Raw genomic sequence first — 15,275 nt, forward strand, 5'->3', positions numbered from 1 at the left:
TGTGTCTGAGGAAACCCTGGATGTGCCTTCTGGTTGTGTTACCTAGCATGCATGGGGGTATGAATCCCAAGCCAGCACTTAAGAAATCTGGACCAGATGCTGTGTTAGTAAAGAATCATTTTAAATGTTTAAAAGTAATTATCATTTGTGGGCAGTGATCACATCGCACTGCACGTGTAAAGGCCGGAGGACAACTCTCATCACGTGGGTCCCGAGCATCAAACTCAGGCTGTCAGACTTGGCAGCAAACACTTCTACCCACTGAGTCATATCACTGGCCCTAGTAGGAATCACTCTAGTAGAAACTCACTGCAGCTAGCTCTGTAAAAGAGTGAGGAGAGCGGGTTTGGGATGCAGCTCACTTGACAGATGTTCCCCCAGCATGCAAGCATGCATGAAGCCCCAAGTTCTCTCCACTGCATAAGCCAGGAGACCAGAGGTTCAAGGGTTCAAAGCTAGGCTGGGGATTATGTGAAACCCTGTTGCAAGAAATAAGTAGATTAAACTTTTTGACAACGAATTAGAGACGCTAGAGAAAACCCTATTAGAAAGTGGCACTCGGCCTCACCTCTCTACTCAGACCAGTGACACTAACTATTCTCCTGGAAATAACCTGTCAGGCGGGGCTCGCTCAGCACTCCAGAGGGGAAATGTCAAGGATTTTTGTTGTTTGGTTGGTTGGTTTCTGGTCTTCCCAGATGTGGTTTCTCTGTGTAACCCTGGCTGTCCTGGAACTTGCTCTGTAGGGATCCACCTGCCTCTGCCTTCAGAGTGCTGGGATTAAAGATATGCACCACCAGGGCCCAACAAGATGGTGTGAATTTAAACCAATGGGAAGACATGCTGTTCCTGTCCTCCTTGGTTTATGGCTTAGACCAGTTGTTGAAGAGCACAGATTCAGAGATGAAGAGCAGGTGACATTGCAGTTTGTCATGTTTTCAGTCCTTGCTGTACCTTTTCTTAATCTCATGTCCCTGTTTCCCTACTCCACCCCCAGATATCAAGTTGACTATAAAATAATCCAAGAAAGAGATTAATTCAGATTGTGCCCCCTACTGGAGGATGAGAGCACAATGCCTACTAGAGGTGTCTAGACTATGTCCCTCAGCTGAAGAGTTGAGGCTGAAGCTGTATGTGCTTTGTGCAGTGTGGAGATGCGTGCTGACCTTGTAAAGAAGGGAGCTAAGCATACAGCATTTCCCACAGTCTTTCAAGATCAGTCCTGGAGTGTGAGGGATTTCACTCCCTATAGCAAAGATAAGAAGAGGCTGGGGCTCTAGCTGAGTTGATAGAATTCTTGCCTAGCATGCACAAGGCTCTGGGTTTGGTTCCCAACACCTCATGGAATTGGCATGGTGTTGCACACCTGTAATCCCAGCACTAAGAAATGGGAGCAGGAGGATCAGGCGTTCACAGCCATTCCCACCTACACAGGGAGCTTAAGACTAGCTTGAGCTAGAGACCCTGCCCGGGGTTTAGGAGAAGGGTAGACAAGCAGGAGACTCAGCAGTTCCCATCCATCTAAGGAATAGCATTTGTTGCTCAGGTCTGCAGTGCTTACAAACTCTGAGTTCCTGGATTCCCAGCCTCAGCATAGTCCTGAAAAAGCATGGCCTATGTTTGCCTTCCCACATGTAGGCTCCTGCTTTGTGCTGGCGCTTTGGAACCCCTAAGCAATGTGAAGGAACAATCCAGTCCTGCAAAACATCCAGGCAGCCTCAGCTACCCACCCCCTGTCCCAGGAAACAGCCTGGTAGTGTACCCTAGGCAGCTTGAGCAACTGAGGTCCTAGGAAGCAGATGGGTGGCCTCCTCACCCACCCACAGTCCCAGGAAACAACCAAGTGGCCTTCTGTAACTGGCTTGGTTCACCAACGCTCCTGGAAAACAGGCAGGCAAGCATTACGAATCTCCCCTCAGTCTCAGGAAGCAATTGAACAGCCTGTTCTCAGCTCAGCCTGATGCCGAAATCTGAAAAACACCAAGCCCGAACCCTCAGCTCCAGGAAGCAGCTGAACAGCCTTCCTCTAGTAGATCGGGGCCCAGGCCGTCTGACAAGACACTACCAGCATCAGTCTGTCACTAACAAGCAAGCTCACTGTGGCCCACCAGGAAGCCCCACCCTCACGTGCCCAGAGGAACTACAGGCACCCCAATACCCACAGCCAGGCAGGCCACGCCCTGAGCTGTTAGTGAGCTGTCTCACAGTGAGCAGCAGCCTCCCAGCTGGCTGTGAAGCAAGCGCCACAGCAGAGACATTCAGTTCTCACAGCAATGCTCCTGTTAATTAGAGCAGAACACCCAGGATACACTAAAGCTTTACCTCCAGTCAGAGTCAACACAGCCGGTCAAGCCAAAGCACACAACACCGGGAGAAAAAGCCTTTTACTCTCTATGAAAGTCACTCCGTAAGGAGGGCAGAGGCAGCGGATTTGCCAGACACACAAACACCAGTGATGGGCACAAAAAGCACAGGCCTGGAATCCCAGCACACGGGGGAGGAAGCGAGCAGGAAGATGAGGAGTTCAAGGTTATCTTCAGCTACCCCGTGAGTCCAAGGCCAGCCTGGGCTTACTTGAGACTGGGTCTCAAAACAAACAATAAAACAAAGGACTGTGTATTACAAATTTTGAGGTGTTTGTCCTATGTTAATTTTTTTTTTTTTTTTGGTTTTTTGAGACAGGGTTTCTCTGTGGTTTTGGAGCCTGTCCTGGAACTAGTTCTTATAGACCAGGCTGGCCTCGAACTCAGAGAGATCCGCCTGCCTCTGCCTCCCTAGTGCTGGGATTAGAGGCGTGCGCCACCACCACCCGGCTTTGTCCTATGTTAATTAAATCATTTTAAATCTAGAAGTCATAGAATTATAGAAGTCAAATCAGTGGATAACTTTGGAGAGCGGGAAAATAATGGTTTTAAAAGTAACTGGTGTGGGGGCAGGTGGAGAGACATCTCAATGGTTAAGAGCACTTTCCCAAAGGACCTAGGTTCGATTCCCAGCACCCATATGGCAACTCACAACCCTCTGTAACTTTAGCTCTAGGTGTTCAAAATGCTGTCCCTGGCCTCTGCAGGCGTCAGATACACAAGCAGACACTCATGGAGGCAAAACACCCATACGCATGAAAGTTTTTAAAATGAAAAAGTAGCAATGAACTACCAGAATGTTAGCCATAACCTACTCAATCCCAAGTCACTTGTGGCAGGATGCATTTTGGGAAATCCATCATGAGGCAGCTTCGTCAGAATGAGAACAGTGATGTGCGTACTTACCCAGCTCTAGGTGATGTCGCTTAGCCCCACGTGGCCTAATGTGAGCAAGAGATGTGAAAAACATGAGATGTATGACGTTAGAGCTGGTGCCTCGTACAATTAACATTGTTAATTTTTGTAATATCAGGAGTAAAAGAGGGCTTTTGTATGTTCTAGATTAACACTCAATCACCGAGCCACAACCCTAGTCCATGAAAGAGGTTTTGTTTTTCTTTTCTTTTTTCTCGTCCTTTCTTTGCTTTTTTTTTTTTTTTTTTTTTTTTTTGGACAGGGTTTCTCTGTGTAGCAATGGTTGTCTTGGAACTCACTCTGTAGATCAGGCTGGCCTAGAACTTGGAGATCCACTTGCCTTTGCCTCCCAAGTGCTGGGATTAAAGTCATGTGCCACCACCCCGCTCAGTAAACAGGTTTCTGAAGAAATAGAAGATGTACTCCAACATAGCATAGCATCATAAAATAGCATAGCATAGTAAAAATATATGAGCCAATAGCAGAGTCGTGCCACCTTCAGTAACTGCCGGGCACCGCACATCAATTCATCTAGTCCGCAAACATTGCGATCACGTGACTTTTCCTAGAGAGACGTGAACAATTGTCTTTCCACCTGAGAGTGCTGACAGCAGAACCAAGAAGCAGTTCCACCCAAGGCCAGCTTAGAGAGCTGAGGACTCACTGAGGTTAGTGCAGGAGTGTGGGGGAGGAGCTGCAAGAGCGTGGGTTGCTCAAAGGCAAGGCATTGAGAAAAGCCCCGCCCAGCATGAGTGACAGCTCAGAAGAGCTGAGTCCTGCCGAGCATGGTGGTGCATGCCTGCATCTGTGAGTTTGAGCCCAGCCTGAGCTACAGTGCTAGTTCCAGGACAGCCAGAGCTACACAGAGAAATCTTGTCTCAGAAACAAAAATAAAACAAAACACTTCCTTCCCCCGAAAAAAAACCCACAAAAAAACGCTGAGTCCGTGCAGCTCCCAGGTAGTTCCTCCTAGCAACTGTTTACTGTTTATCTAACTGGGCGGCAGGTGTGTGTGTGTGTGTGTGTGTGTGGTGTGTCTGGTGTTAGTCTTGGAGCTAGTAGCTACATAACACTTCACCCCTTCCACCAGCCCTTACTTTCTTTCTGCCCCCTCTTCTGCAACACGATTATCTTCCATTTCTGGCTGAGCATCAGGCCGCTCTGCTGCAATAATAGCCTCCTGTTCGCAGTCGGTTGGTTGTTTGAGTCTCTGCAGTAATCACCACCCACTTCAGAAAAACCGTTTCCCCCTGACTGAGGCTAACTTAGCAGGAATCTATAGATATAGACATGAATGTTCAGGAGGCGGTTTGACATACCCATAAGAGCAATTACTTCCTTGCTGGGGCCCATGACCCACCTCCTCCAACACAGGTCTCAGTCCCAGTTTTCCAGTTCCAAGCGCAAATTATTTCCTGTGGGCTGGATTGTGTGTGCTACACATGTACATGCAAGTGTGCAAGCTTACGGAGGCAGAGGTCAATGCCAAGTGTTTTCTTCAATTTCTCTCCACATTATTATTATCATTGTTTTGAGTCAGGGTCTTACTATGTAACCCTGGCTGTCCTGTAACTCATTGTGAAAACCAGGTTGACCTCAGATTCACAGAGATCCTCCTTCCTCTGCCTCTGAGTGCTGGGATTAACGGTGTGTTAACATGCCTGGCTTCTACGTATATTTGTATGCAAATATATACAAATATAAACACACACATACACACATACATGTTTGAGATAGTATATCACTGAAGCTGGAGTCCATCAGTTTGGCTAGGCTGGATGACCACTGAGTTTCGGGGATCCATTTGTGTCATTCCCCCTGCTCCCCAGCACTAGGGTAGACACACACTGCCATCACCATTTTTATGTGGGTACTGGGGACTTTTTTTTTTTTTTTGGTTTTTCGAGACAGGGTTTCTCTGTGGCTTTGGAGCCTGTCCTGGAACTAGCTCTTGTAGACCAGGCTGGTCTCGAACTCACAGAGATCCGCCTGCCTCTGCCTCCCAAGTGCTGGGATTAAAGGCGTGCGCGACCACCGCCCGGCGGTACTGGGGACTTGAACTCAGATCGCCTTGCTTGTGAGGCAAGCACTTTACCCACTGAGCCCTGTGGAGTACACGTGAAACTAGCTTTAGGGTTCGTGGGCAATAGGAGGCTCCCTGGCCTACAGTGCACAGGGAGGTAGCCCACCTACGGCCCTGGGATGTTCACCCAAGGACACTATGCCTTCTGGAAGTGCCCTTCTATGTATGCAGGGTGCCTTCTTTAAACATTTTTTTTTTGAGGAGAGTGTGAATGCAGTCCTTACTACCACAAGCTATGCATCTGAACTTCTTGAATTTGGGGAAATTGCTGGGGTCAGCACCTATGAAGTGTCGTGGATGAGCCTTGCCCTGGGAAACCACCTGCCTCATCATGGTGTCTCCCCTGCTAGGTGAGTATTCCTTTAAAGATTTTAAGTGCTATTTTCTACTGCCCTTATAGATGCTTTCTCTAATCTGTAAAATACTCCAGGGTTAGCATTGTATAATGGGAAAAAATTCAGCAGTGAGAGGTCTCTAAAGGCTCGCTACCAAGGGCCAGTTGGTCTTGGATTCAGCATGGAAAGAACTCATTACTTGGATTGCTTTATCAGAGAGAAATGCTGGCTGCAGAGGAACGCCGGCCTATTTAACTCTCTAACCCACAGCCATTCTCCACGAGCCACCCCACTTCCATCGTCCTGGGGTGCTGCTGCAGGGCTACCGCACATCTCCCCACCCGACTGGATTCGTCCAGCTGGCTCGCACAGCTTGTCCTAGCTCAGAGTCAAGGTTATGCTCTTATCTGCCATGCCTGCCACTGGTGCTGGGTCCCCAAACCTGGCAGCTTCATTGTCGCTTCATCAGCCGTACCTGGCTACTGCAGGGGTCCCAGTATAATTTTGTCCCTTTTCTTTGTTTTTGTTTTGTTTTGAGACAGGGTTTCTCTGTGTAGCCCTGGCTGCCCTGGGACTCAGAGATCCTCCTACTTCTGCCTTCTGAGTGCTGGGATTAAAGGGGTGCGCCTCCACTGCCTGGCTCAGCTTTCTTGTGGGGAAAAATGAACCCAGTGTGCTGTCTGGGTGGATCCATTACCCAGCCCCATCCATCACTCCTCCTTCTGCCCCTCTTGCTTAGACTTCAACGCCTTCCAGAGGCTCACAGGTACTGGATTTAGCCATCCATGTTTTTATCTAAAATTCTGACTCCATGCAGTTCTTGCCATATTTTCTTTCAAGTGACCCAGCAAGGTTCTGCCATCTTCTTTTCCCCATTTCATCCTCCTCTGGATGCTTTAGAGCCGTCTAAACCCACTTTACATACCAATCTAACCCACTCAGATCTGTTGGGACCTCTTCTACCTTCTAAAGATCACAGCCCACCAGGACGGCTCGTCTTTAGATTCCTGAATCTTTTGAACCTCTCTCTTCAGCCCAGCAGGGACTATCTCAATTCAGAGGAAGTAGAGCTGACAAGATGGCTCAGCAGGTAAAGGTGCTTGCCAACAAGCCTAATGACCTGCGTTCTATTTCTAGAACCCATCTGGTGGAAGGAGAGACCTGACTTCCTCAAGTCCTCTAGCATCCGTGCGTGTGTGCACACACTCACAAGTGAAAAGGAATGTTAAAAAAATTTTGGGGCCCAGCGGTGGTGGCGCACGCCTTTAATCCCAGTACTCGGGAAGCAGAGGCAGGCGGATCTCTGGGAGTTTGAGGCCAGCCTGGTCTACAAGAGCTAATTCCGGGACAGGCACCAAAGCTACAGAGAAACCCTGTCTCGAAAAACCAAAAAAAAAAAAAAAAAAATTCGGGGGGGGGGACTGGAGGGATGACTCAGTGGTCAGGAGCACTGCCTGCTCTTCCAGAGGACCTGGGTTCAATTCCCAGCACTCACGTGGCAGCTCACAACTGTCTGTAATTCCAGTTCCAGGGAACCCTCACATCCATGGCAAAACACCAATGCACATAAAATAAAAATGAATGAGAACTTTAAAACCCATAAAAAACTTTAAAAAGCAATTCTGGGGAACAGCTGTGCGACAAGAGAGTTGCACTGTGCTGTGCTGTGCTGCTCTAACAACTGTGCCCTCGCTAGGCGGCAGGGGTGTCTCAGCGCGGTCATCTTAGCAGATCGCTGTCTTCTGCGCTGTCCTCTGAACAGGCATTAGACAGCGTACGCCTGCTCCGAAGGTTAAACAGTTGTTTGTTTTATGAAAATTCATTGAGCTCGTGCAGCTGTGATTTTTGTGAATTCTTGTGTGTATTTTCAAGGCAGGGTCTTGTGTGTACCAAGCTGGTCTCAGCTGGCCTTGAATTCCTGATCTTCCTGCTACTCCCTCCCAAGTACTAGGATTACAGTCCTGAGTCCCCACGGGGGATCAAAAGCAAGCACTTATAGATGCTAGGAAACCAGTGTACCCAACTAAGCCATATCCTCAGCTTCCCAAAAAGCTTATTTAAAAATAAAACCTAGGACTGGAGAGATGGCTCAGGAATTAAGAGCACTGACTGCTGTCCCAGAGGACCAGGGTTCAATTCCTAGCACCCACATGGCAGCTCACAACTGTCTGTGACTCCAGTTTCAGGGTATCCAGCACCTTCACACAGACAAATGTGCACATAAAATTAAGAGAAAGAAAGAAAGAAAAAGAGAGAAAGAAAACAAAAACCTAGAACCAGGTAGTGTAGTGGTGGTGCACGTCTTTAATCTCAGCATTTAGGAGGCAGGGTAGGCGGAGTCCGAGGTCAGCTTGAACTACAAAGCAAGTTCCAGGACAGGGGGCTGATAATAGGCTTTCTTCTTCCCCACACCCCCCTGTTTCTTTTTGCAACAAGGTTTCTTTGTGTAGCCTTAGCTGTTCTGGGATTCACTCTGTTGACCATGCTCAAACTCACAGAGATCTGCCTGCCTCTGCCCCCCACCCCCAGTCCTGGGATTAAAGGTGTGTACCACCACTGCCTGGTAAATTCAGGCTTTCTGAATGAATGTCTGTGTGTGGGCTTATGCACAATATGTATGTGGCGGTCAGAGGGCAACTCGCAGCTGCAGTTCTCTCCTTCTCCAATGGAAGTTCCCGGAATCCCTCTGCCTCTTAAGTGCTGGGTGGGATTAAAGGCATGAGCCACCACACCTGGCTGTATTTCAAGACTTAAAACTTACGCTATGGGGCTGGAAATGTAGCTCAGAAGTAGAGTGCTTTCTTGGCATATACAAGGCTCTGAGTTCCATCTCCAGCCCTGAAGGAATCACCTTCACCACCATCCCCGCCGCCGCCGCCGCCGCCGCCGCCGCCACCACCACCACCATTTAACACAGTCTTGGCATAGGCTGCTCCCTGGTCTTTATTGCCTGTCTTTATTGCTTATTCTGAGCACAGCTCAGTGTCCTTTCCAGATAAACTAAAAAGTCTGACTCGTTTTTCCAGGAACTGCACTTTATTGCCTCCCCCACGACAGTGACCAAGTGAACTGAATGGCCCAGCTTATGAGATCGCTCATCATGTACCCTGGGCTGCTGTAAGGTCACCAGGACAAGCTGCTGTGGCTTTGATCACACGCTGGAGAGGGACTAGCTGTGGGTTCCCACGGTAATGGCAATCTGCTTGACTGTATCTTCCTAGGATCATTTAATTCTTCTATAATTTATATCAGTTTGGCTAAATAACGCTTGCTACAGGAATTTCTTAGAAGTATTGAATGTCTATAAATGGAAGTTGCCGGTTCACGATGCCCTGGTTCTGTGCTTGCATTTAATCATGCCACTCAAGAATGACCCTGCTTCAGAATTTTTTTTTTGACCCCTTTCTCAGGAAATATTTCTGAGCAGGCAGCAATAGCGTGTATCTTCAGCTGTGAGGACATTCAGCTGGCGTGACTCGGGCACCGTGATAGATGGGGGATGAGGCCGGAGGACAGCAGAGACGCATTATTTCAGCTCTTAGAGTGAACTGGGGCACGACTATTACTGGAATTTTGCTCGGAATGAGGCACTCGCCACATGGTGTTTTGGAAACTGCGAGAAATGAGGTCATTTCTCCAGCCTCCTTCTGCCGCGATTGCCTGTGTCGAATTGACAACAGTTTGCACTCACATCGCGCATACTGGCTGTGGTCTGTAAAGCAGAAAGGTCTTTGGAGACTCTCGCTGGCGACTCTACCTGGTCTTCCATCCAGTCTGCCTCCCAGCCAGATCTCTACAGAGCACCTGCCTGCACCCAAAGGGCAGCTGCGGAGACTGCAAAATACAGAACAAATAGGGGATTGGAGTCCACCCCCAGAGTTCACCATGGAAACATGTAATTAGCAGGGTGCGGGACCTACTCCGAAGGGTGCCCCTTCCGTTCACAGTTTCAGTTACAGACCCGGGGGCGGTGCTTCCCACTTAGCATAATAGCTTCTATTCTCCACCATACACAATGTTGCTATTTTTTAAAATTTTATTTTTACTTTATGTGTGCAAGTGTTTTGCCTGAATGTATGTGTACCACATGTGTGCAGTACCCACAGAACCCAGAGAGGGCGTTAGATCCCCCGGAGTTGGAGTTACAGGCAATTGTAAGCCACCTGACATGGGTGCTGGGATCCAAGCTCGGGTTCTCTGAAGAAGTGGATGTACTCTGCACCACTAGGCCATCTCTCCAGCCTCTGTCCAAGGTATCTTTAAATAAGTACACATGTTCTGGCTGTAGAATATGTACTGTAAAGCTATTTCATAGAGCAAAATGATGAAATCAGCCCAAATGAAGGCTGTATAATAACAATCCTGCCACAAGAGAATATTTTCACAGATACTACGATGTGAAACAGGGGTTCTTATTTACTAGAATAGATATACCCAGCTTAAAGCCAGGGATGAGGGCCTGAGGAGGTGGCTCAGTGGGTAGAGAGAGCTCTTGCTATAAAGGCCTGAAGACTTGAGTGAAGAGCCAGGTTCCCATAACCCCAGTGTGTCAGGGATTCCACAGACCCACCAGCCAGCCAGTCTAGCAGAAACGGGGACCTTAGGATCATTAAGAGACCCTGTCCTAAAGGAATAAGGCAAAGCCAGGTGTGGGGGCACACTGTTCATCTCAGCACTCAGGAGGCAGAAGTGGGAAGGTCTCTGTGAGTTCTAGGCCAGACAGGCCTATGTAGTGAGATCCTGTCTGAAAGTAAAGGAAAAGGGGTAAGGCAGACAGATAGAAGACACTCAGGGTCTTCCTCTGGCTTCTGTCTGTCTGTCTCTCTTTCTCTCTCTCACACACACACAAACACACTACAAAATAAAAGAATAAATACAGAGATGAAACTGTTTGTAATTTATTTATTCATTCGTTTTTATAGAAACTGTTTTCCTATGTAATTCGGGCTCGCTCAGGACTTGTAATCCTCCTGCCTCCACCTCTCAGACACATACCACTATCCCCAGCCACATCAATTTCCCACCCACCCCTTTCTTTAGGTAAACTGTGTAACTGCAGCTGTCCATTGCTGAATGTTGGTACTGAAGGGAACGTGACATTGTTTTTCTGTTCACACACACACACACACACACACACACACACACACACACACAGTGGGAAGACACTAGATGAGGAGCGTTCGCTGTGCTCGTGTGTGCTCATCTTCTCGGCCACCTGAGACAGTTAACATGCAGACGCTCTCAGTTCCTGAGCCATCCTACACCTCTAACTCAGCTCACACAGAATTGTTTTCCTACATCAGAGAAAAGGGTGGAGTGTGGGCATGGTGTGCACACCCGTTATCCCAGCATGTGGGGGTCGGAGGCAGGAGGATCCCAAGCTCAAGGCCTGCCTGGGCTGCATAACAGGAGTCCTTCTCCAAACAATAGCAATGACATTGTTAGGTTTCTTACTGTAAAGTCTCTGTGCTGGGATGACAATCTCAGGAGTTGGAGACAGGCTGTCATTATGTAAAGATACAGTTCCCCATGTTTACAAACCAGCCGGTTCTTGGACGTCCAGAAGTCCAGGTGATAAAGGCAGGCTGCCAGGCTTCCTCGTGGTTTCTGCAAGGCACCCAGCCTCCTCTACGCACCAGTAAAAGGAGAGTGGTGCTCCCTCGGAGAGTGGTGCTCCCTCGGAGAGTGATGCTCCCTCGGAGAGTGGTGCTCCCTCAGAGAGTGGTGCTCCCTCAGAGAGTGGTGCTCCTCGGAGAGTGATGCTCCCTCAGAGAGTGGTGCTCCCTCAGAGAGTGATGCTCCCTCGGAGAGTGGTGCTCCCTCGGAGAGTGATGCTCCCTCGGAGAGTGGTGCTCCCTCGGAGAGTGCTACTCCCTCGGAGAGTGGTGCTCCCTCCGAAGTTAGTGAGTGTATTTGAGCTGCTGGGGTTGGAGAGGTGGCTCAGTGGTTAAGAGCATGTACAACTCTTGAAGAGGATCGAGTTCCCAGCACCACATTGGGTAGCCCACAATTGCCTCTAACTCCAGCTCCCAGGGCTCCAGCGCCCTCTTCTGGCTTCTGAAAGCATTTGCACTCTGTGTACATTACACCCCCAAACATAATTAATTAAAAATATTTTAAAGAGATTATTTTTAATCTTGTGTGTGTGTGTGTGTGTGCGTGCGTGTGTACATATGCATGCTTGATGTCTGTGGAAGTCAGAAGAGTATCAACTGAACTCAGCCCTACTAAAGTATATATATTTTTTTCATCCATCTTTGCTTCTGACTGCTCCATGCTACCCGTGTCTCTGCCCCAGATTAGAGTCCCTGGCTCTCTGCCCTGAAAGCCATAATGAACGCTGACTGGTTTCTGAGCTAATGTAATGAAATCATCAGCACCTTATCCACTTTCTTAAAATAGGTTCTTTTCTCTCCTCCTTCCCAGCACTGTTCCTCAGCTAATTTAACCTGCTCATCCTCGCCCCATCCGTTTACTTAAAATAGAAGGTGGTTTTCTACCCTCCCGTTCGTCATCCTTTCCAGTTCTAAATGGAACGCAATTGACTGTAAAGCATAATTGCTTCTTTCTCTGCTCTGTTCCCACCTGACATTCTCATGTAATCCGGACCACCAGTGACCTTCAGGAAGTCCCCTTCTCTGGGTATGCCTGGGACATGTGTTTAATCCTGTGCCTCGACTTCCCCTCCCTGGGAAGACAGTCCTGGGGGTACAGCTGACGTTTCTGAAGCCGGTTTTCTGTGGGTCTGACAATGCACCTGTTTTCTGATGATCAATATTATAAATCAGATTGAACATGTGATTCCTGGCCTGGGGAGATGGCTCAGTTGGTAAAGTGCTTCCTGCAGAAGTGTGGGGATCTGAGTCTCAATTCCCAGCACCCCAGGGGTGGGGGGTGGCTGCATATGTCTGTAGCCCCAGTGCTGGGGAGAAGGGGACAGACAGGGGTAGATCCCAGGGGCACAAGGGCCAGCCAGTCTAGCCAAATGGCAAACTTGAATGCATGAAGCCCTTGTTTCAGGCTCCAGCGTTAGCTACATAATAAACTGGGCATGGTGGCACAAGCTGTAATTTCAGCCACTGGAGATGGGGGAGGGACATCAGAAGTTCCTGGTCGGGCTGGAGAGATGGCTCAGAGGTTAAGAGCATTGCCTGCTCTTCCAGGGGTCCTGAGTTCAATTCCCAGCAACCACGTGGTGGCTCACAACCATCTGTGATGGGGTTTGGTGCCCTCTTCTGGCCTGCACCACAGACAGAATATTGTATACATAATAAATAATTAAATATTTTTAAAAAAAGAAGTTCCTGGTCATCTTCAGCTACATAGGGAATTTGCGGCCAACCCGGGATACATGAGATCCTGAAAATCCTTGTCCTGCTCTCCTCTGTCCCTACACCAACAGTTTTGCCTACACCCTTCCACCAAGCTCTCCTGCCAGAGTGATCTCCCTCTCGACAGTGGCATTTCATGCCATTGGTCATATCCTCCTTCACTATGTCTGTTTTGCCTTTCACTTACAGACTAGAGTGCTTGCTTGGTTATGTTTCTGCCCCTCCTAGCTGTTGGTGTTACGTATGTATGCTTACATGTATGTATGTGGATGTATACACACACAGACACCACAGTCATTTCCTTCTGAAAGTATCAACGTATTTTTAAAGAACCCTGCAGTGGAGGAAACAGAGTGGAGCGAGGCCTGTACTACCAGCTGGGTCTCTGTACTCAGGGACTGAGCCACAGTGAAGACATCTACGACGAGTACTCGAGCTCTGTCCATGATAAGAATACAGCTCTGGGAAGCCTGCATAAAGGAGACGTGGACTCTGCAGCTCCTGGGAGAAACCCAACATGATCTCAACAGCAGAAAACTGCCAGGCAAGTCAATTTATTTTTTATTTTATTTTATTTTATTTTTTTGGTTTTTCGAGACAGGGTTTCTCTGTGGCTTTGGAGCCTGTCCTGGAACTAGCTCTGTAGACCAGGCTGGTCTCGAACTCACAGAGATCCGCCTGCCTCTGCCTCCCGAGTGCAGGCAAGTCAATTTAGTAATGAGATTTCTGGACAAGTTTGAGGTGCAGTCTGATGCCGTGGAGCCAAACTCCCCAACCCCCACAGCCTCTGAGGCCACCTGAATGGCCATCATGAACCTGTATAAAGAGAACAGGTGGCAGATGCCAAAGGCACTGCCACCTTGTACTGTAGTGGCACCTTGGTTCTAGGCCACCCCTTCCCTCATAGGAGGATGGGGAAGAGGAAATTGTATCCCTGCCCATTTTAGACAAGAAAGCTGGCCAGAGGGTGGCGAGAGGGAGGGAGACCCGACTGGATGCATGACCTCAGCAGAAGAACCAGCCAAGGCTGACAGCTGGGCAAAAAAGCGGACCCAGCAGAAGCCATCAGTGTTGGGGGAGGGGACACCCCTGTGCCACCTCAGCCCTCAAGGAAGGGCCATACAGGGCCACAGGGAATAATAGTACAAACACGAGGAACAGCCAGAATGGGGATCCAGGTGGAGCAACCATGCTCCCAGGTAGCATAACCAGTGACCTTGTGTGAACAGTATCCCTCCTCAAGGGCAGGTCAGAATTGCTGCAGTGCCAAATGGACTCTCAGAAGTGGCCCTGAGCCTAGAGGACCCCAGAGCAAGGTAGAGGAATGTCATACACAGTGACGTCGTCTGATGTGTGACACTGTGTGGCAACTTCCACAGCACAAATGTGGCTCCAGAGGAAAGAGTCTCTAGACAGGCTCAGGGCTTCACCCTGGTGCTGAGAGTTCCTCAACTTAAAGAAAGCTAGGCCCGAAGGCCAACACTCAGGAGGCTGAGGCAGGAGAATTGAAAGTTAGAGGCCAGTGTGGGCTATGGAGAATGACCCTGTCCCCAGAACAAGGGCTGGGAAGCAGAGGCACCCTGCTTGCCTAGCATATGCAAGGCTTTGGCTATCAGCCAACACTGCCTCCCACCCCTCCCCATCCTCCCCACCACACACACTCCTCCATGTTAAGGTGATTTTACCCCCAAGCCAAGGTATTTTAGGGAAATTCACAATACCTTGCTTCTGACTTTCCTTTAAGAAAGTCCCATTTCATATAGCGGCTGGGCTCAGGTTTCTGAAAAACAAACCCAGGAGCTAGTTCTGTGGGTGACTGAATTATGGGACAATGAATTTACAACCTCAGAGAGTCCCTTTTGTTCTCATAAAGCACTGGTTGGGAAGAAGTGGGACTTTGAAATTGGTGTGGGGTGTCCATCGGCAGAGAAAGCCAACTGCCATTCTTGCCTGAGAAGGATTAGAAATCAAGGCCAGCAGAGTTATAGGAATGAAGCTGAGCAGCATTAGACGTCTAAGGTGAGCCTTATGAGAAGAGAGACAGCATCAAGGCCGTAGACAGCCATGAGATTCTGTCTCTCTCTTCCGTTCCAAAGAAGCGCTGCATTAGGGGTCCCGAAGGGAAACTTCAGGCCATGATGACAAAGGGCGTTTCTTGTTCTGACCGATTTCTGGGGCTGGAGGGGGTCCCAAGAAGTCACAAAGCAGGAAGGCACGAGATAAAAAGTAAAGGAATAACTCAAGGCTG

This window comes from Microtus pennsylvanicus, chromosome 11 (genome assembly GCF_037038515.1).
Source record: "Microtus pennsylvanicus isolate mMicPen1 chromosome 11, mMicPen1.hap1, whole genome shotgun sequence".
Classification (NCBI taxonomy): Eukaryota; Metazoa; Chordata; class Mammalia; order Rodentia; family Cricetidae; genus Microtus; species Microtus pennsylvanicus.